A 6000-nucleotide genomic window follows, 5' to 3' on the forward strand; every position below is an offset into this window, starting at 1 on the left:
TAGGTTCATTTTCTTTGATTCATGTTTTCTTTTTTTTTTTAAAGAGGTATGTCTTGTTCTCAAATGCTCATTAAGAAGATGTCCTGGAGTTGAGGTTGTGAATCAGTGGTAGAGGACTTACCTTGCATGTTTGAGGCATGAGTACAATTCTCAGAATCACATATAAATTAATGTATAAAATAACGGTCCATCAATAGCTAATTTTTTAAAAAGAATATGTCATAGCCAAATGTTGTGGCACAATCTTAAAATCGCAGGGACTTCGGAGGCTGTGGAAAAGGATTGTGAAACCTAACCTGCCTCAGCTAGTGAGGCCCTGAACAACTTAGTAAGACCTTTACTCAGAATAAAAAATGAAAAGGGCTGGGGATGTTTCTCAGTGTTGAAGCACCATTGGGTTCAATATCTGGTACCAAAAAGAAAAGAAAAAGAAAAAGAAAAAGAAAAAGAAAAAGAAAAGAAAAAGTGTCCTAGTCAGGTGCAGTGACTTATACTACCTGGGCAATTGAAGTAGGAGGATCACCAAGTCAAAAGCCAGCAATTTACCAAGACTGTTTCAAAATGAAAATGGAAAAGACCTAGGTATAAAGACCACTAGTAGAGTAACCCTGGGGTCAATTCCCAATACCACCCCTCACACAAAAATGCAAGACCCTGGCAACCCCTCCCTTCCTCTATCCTCTTAACCTCCCTGTTTTGAATGTGGGTTTGAAGCCACCACCTGTATTGAATGTGGGTTTGAAGTGGCCAGGAGCAGAATGGTCTCAGGATGCCATGGGAACCATGACGCCACCATGTTCTCAGGCCGCTTCTCTGTGACCTCAGCTGGAATCAGGGGTGCAGGCTCCATGTCACAGGACCCACTCATCAAAGTTCATGTTGCCCATGGCTTTACAAACACTCTGGGGAGTGCAACAATGTGTCTTCTCCTACCAGGGCCTCAAAATCCCGTGACCTTCACAACCTAGGTGACCAATGCCTGCTCCTTCCCCTTTGATGAGAGGACTTCTCCCATGTATGGCTCTGATGTCTCAGGAGAACTGGTAACCAATGATTATGTTTTTCTGAGTGGAATTGATTGCAATGGAATGAATGCAGGATCAAGGATATGACTTTAGCCACTTATCTCTGAGTAATGAATCTTGAGAGTAATAACTGAAAACATAACGATGAGAAGATTGAGATTGGATGAGGAAAGTTTTCTTTTTGCCACCACGTTTTGGTTCCGGGACCCCAAAATCCATGAGCCATCACCACATGCATTTGCCTGTTTATAACTCCCAACAGCATCTGGCTAAATTGCTGAAGCACTTCCTACTGCGGGAAACAGTCTTAGCACAGGAAGCACATCTTCCTCTTCCTCACCCATTCCTGAGATGATGTGCAAGATCCAGCACCTGACCTGGCTTGTGCATTATGCACAGCTCTCTGCTGTTCAGAATTTTTCAAAAAAAGTTGAAAAGGAAAAATAAGAAAAAAAAATACTCTCAAGGAAAGTTCAGTAGATTTTGAATGTAATGGCTAGGGATTCATGTATGAATGATCCCCAATATCTCCAATCGTAGTCACCAATTGAGCATATTGTCAATCCTACATAGTTCTGCTTCTGCCCTGCTCGTGGCCTCCTTGAATCCCTGATATATATTTTCTGCTCATGGATCAATTAGATACTTCCATTTTCATCCTTTAGTGAACAGGGGAAAAACTCTTCCTCAGGACTCAGTGCTAGACTTGAGTATTGACATGCAAAAAAGTTCCTTGCTGGATTGTTGTGAACAGGAGAATTAAAAATTCCTTAGACATTGTTTGGCTTGGTCATGATTGCTTCTCTGCATACAATTTCACAAAGTAAGACTGTAGGTGTTCAAGTATTGTAACTCAGGTGACTGTCCTTGTTCTGGCAATATAGTGCATCACTTAGAGTGCGTGACTCGCATGCTCCAGGCCCGGGTTCGAGTCCCCAGCAGTGTGGGATTGCGGAAATTGCAAATAAATGAAACCATTTCTGAGCATCCCAACCTTTCATCCTCTCTCCTTTTAATTTTCTTTCCTCCTCTCATCACAAAGGGAATCAGCACTCTAAAACAGAACTAGTTTCACATGCAACCCAATTCCACCACAACATTTCAGCTGTCTTCAAAATGACAATGGCACTTGTACCTGGTGCTGTCCAGGTTTCTTGCCATACTCTCTGTCAATGAAGGGGACTTCCACACCCAAGCACTTTCCACGTGAACCTCAATGTCAACTGGATATCCAAGAGGTGAACACAAAAGACACCCACTCTTGTTCCTGTAATTTCTCTCTCACTTTTGCTTTGTAGAGGCTTAAATGTGATTTCTTGGTGAATAATGTTAGAATTTGGGATGGAATCGATGTTAGCCTCTATTGAGAGCATTCAGGAGTATCACAGGGGATTTACAACCTCCACACCAATAGCATTGGAGCTCCAGTGTCAAGAGAAATGGAGCCTTTTCATAAACTCTTGTTAATATTGATGGACATCCTCGAGGGATGCAGTGTAGTATTGGGTGAAGCATAACAACAACTCGGGTTGTGAGTTGTTATGTTTACCATGGATCTGGGAATTAATGCACTGTGCTTTGGAGGATAAGGAATGACACAAGAGCCCCTCTTTTCAAGAACTCACACCGGAAGAAGGAAATCAGAGACATTAGGCATAAGGCATGTTGGCGGTGCATGGAAACAAGTCAAGAAGGAAAACGGATTTGACAAATTGCAAATGCTTGAGGTATGCTTTTCCTTCTCAGTGATTCTATTATATGTAGGTTATTGTGGAACCACTTCTGTTTTTATATTAAGATTATGCTGATGTAGGGTCTTCACTCTGGAATATTTGTGGACCTTTTGGTGATAAAATTTTTGAGATTGTGGAGCACTCTTCATTCAGAGAGCCAGGAACTAGTGTTGCATATGCCAGGATCAACTGGCTTAAATTGTAGTTCATGGGGGAAGGTACTGTGAAGTTGGGGAAGCCTTTGCTCATGGTTCTTGTGCCAGAAAAAATAGGAATCAACATACATATATTTGACTGTCCCTTGGGAGCAACAGAAAAGAGACAGAAATCTGAAGGGCATTGTTGTCCTTCAAAGGGGAATGAGGGTCAGTATTCATGGTTGCATAGAGAATGAATGGGTAATAGGTACTTCCTGTAATTGTAGTGTATGTTGAGGTTGAATATATGTCATGGAGTTTGTGTGTTGACCATGAACGATGGTGAGTTTTATAGTGTCTCTTCTCTGAAATTGTTTTTCATCATCAACACCGTTCAGCTTTTCTTGCCCCTCAAATATCCTTTCTCCTCTTTTGAATATTCAACTTGAGAGTTTTGAACCATTCCACTTTCAGCACGGTCCATATTCAAACCTGATGTTATGCCCTGTGAACTGTGCTCACAATATGATCACCAGACTGTGATTTCATCCTCCAGCTTGTGTTCAGCTCCCTCCTGGGCCTGGTTAGAGGACTCCTGGCAATGTTCCACAGGCTCTTGAGACTGAGAGGTATAGGTCTGGTCAATAAGATGAGCAATTTTGTGAATACAGATTGGCAAGACATTTCTGCTTCTTGTGGAGATTTGATGTGCCCCTGGAAAAATCCCAGCAGCTATGTTTCTGGGTGCAGTCTAGTTGTAAGGCAACAGCTAAGAAGGTGGTGCCTGGCAGTTGGAGTGAGCACAGAACAACTCTCCTTACATGTCAGGTTCGACCTGCCCTCCTTCCAGCATGCTGAGTGAATGACTCCCTCCTCTCTTCATGACCCACTGGGGGAGCCACTCACCTTCCCATGGGACATGGACATCACATGTTCCAGCTCTCTCCTTTCCAGACTTTGTAGGTTAAGAGGAGATTGCTGACAGATGGAATGTAATGTGTTCCAAATTAATGATCACCTAAACCATGGTGCTGCCCTGCATGCTCTACTGAGCTGAGCACTCACCACCCATCTCTCCATGAGGCTGCTAGGCTACTAGGCTAGATTTCTGAGTCTGAAGGAAACCCGGGTTGTCCCAGTCCTGGAGGAGTGTGGTCAGAGGGCAAATCCAATGGTGTCGTTGCTAAGATTGTTGACCAATGTGCTGTCAAGCACCTCTCGGTCCCACCTTGTTCCACTGGACTTTGCAGGGGCTAATAACCTGCATCAGGAGCCAGAGGAGCAGCCTGTCAGCATGAATGATGCAGCCAAAGGAGCATAGTGCCACCTTGCAGACCTGGGTGGAAGTGCGAGCTTTCAGACTTCAAGAGGATCCCTTGTCCTGCCTGGATATGGGGGGATTTATCACTCATGGGGCTCCATACCACTTACAGCCTGGTTTCTCATTGCCTGGATATCAACAATAGAATTCTTTGTTCAAAAATGCAAGACCCTGGCACCCAATGCCTTCGACTATCCTCTTACCCTCCCTGCTGAGCCACCACCTCTCTTGAATGTGGGTTTGAGGAGGCCAGGAGCAGAATTGTCTCTGGTTGCCATGGAAACTGTAACATCACCAAGTTCTCAAGCCGCTCCTCTGTGACCTCAGGAGGAATCAGGGGTGCAGGCGCCATGTCACGAGACCCACTCATCAGAGTCCATGTTGTCCATGGCTTTACAAACACTCTGGGGAGTGCAACAAAATGCCTTCTCCTACAGGAGCATCGAAACCCTGTGACCTTCACAACCTAACTGACCAATGCCTGCTCCTTCCCCTTTGATGAGAGGACTTCTCCCATGTATGGATGTCATGTCACAGGAGAACTGGTAACCAGTGGTTACGTTTTTCTGAGTGGAATTGTTCGCAACGGAATGAATGCAGGATCAAGGATATGACTTTAGCCACTTATCTCTGCATAATCAATCTTGAGAGTAATAACTGAAAACATAACAATGAGAAGATTGAAATTGGATGAGGAATATTTTCTTTTTGCCAACAAGTTTTGGTTCTGGGACCCCAGAACCCATGAGCCATCACCACATGTATTTGCCTGTTTATATCTCCCAAAAACGTCTGGCTAAATTGCTGAAGCACTCCTTACTGAGGGAAACAGTCTTAGCACAGGAAGCACATCTTCCACTTCCTCACCCATTCCTGAGATGATGTGCAAGACCCAGCACCTGCCCTGGCTTGTGCATTTTGCACAGCTCTCTGCTGTTCAGAATTTTTCAAGAAAAAAGTTGAAAAGGAAAAATAAGAAAAAATAAATAGTCTCGAGGAAAGTTCAGTAGATTTTGAATGTAATGGCTAGGGATTCCTGTGTGAATGATCCCCAATATCTCCAATCTTAGTCACTGATTGAGCACATTCTCAATCCCATATAGTTCTTCCTCTGCCCCTATTCCTGGCATCCTTTGATCCCTGATATATTTTTCTGCTCAAGGATCAATCAGCTACTTTGTTTTCATATTTAAGTGAATCAGGGGGGAAAACTTTCCCTCAGGACTCAGCACTAGACTTGAGTACTGACATGCAAAAAAATTCCTTGCTAGATTGCTGTGAACAGGAGAATTAAGAATTCCTTAGACATTGTTTGGCTTGTTCATGATTGCTTCTCTGCATAAAATTTCACAAAGAAAGACTGTAGCTGATCAAGTATTATAACTTTGAGTAGCCGTCCCTGTGCTGGAGATAGAGCACATCACTTAGAGTGCCTGACTTGAATGCTCGAGGCCCCGGGTTTGAGTCCCCAGCACTGTGTGATTGTGGAAGTAGCAAAGAAATGAAACCAATTCTGAGCCTCCCAACCTTCTATCCTCTCTCCTCTTAATTTTTTTTCTCCTCTCGTCACAAATGGAATCAACACTCTAAAACAGCACCAGTTTCACCTGCAATCCAAATCCACCAACACCTTTCAGCTGTCTTCTGCTCTCCAAGACAGCAGTGCCCAGTCACCTGCATTTCTTCAGAGTATTTGTTCCATGACCTCACTCTTTTCTCCTTAGGACAGAGATCAAAGGTCTCTCATGAGTACTCTTATGAGGACAATTCTTCAGCACCTTCTG

General features: G+C 43.6%; 1 pseudogene; it reads right to left on the reverse strand.

Annotated features, from left to right (window-relative positions):
* LOC124973130 (cyclin-dependent kinase 17-like) overlaps positions 1–4568 on the reverse strand; it is a 37849-nt pseudogene extending 33281 nt beyond the window's left edge.
* Positions 4569–6000: the final 1432 nt, after the last annotated feature.

Source organism: Sciurus carolinensis (genome assembly GCF_902686445.1).
Source record: "Sciurus carolinensis chromosome 14 unlocalized genomic scaffold, mSciCar1.2 SUPER_6_x, whole genome shotgun sequence".
Taxonomy (NCBI): Eukaryota; Metazoa; Chordata; class Mammalia; order Rodentia; family Sciuridae; genus Sciurus; species Sciurus carolinensis.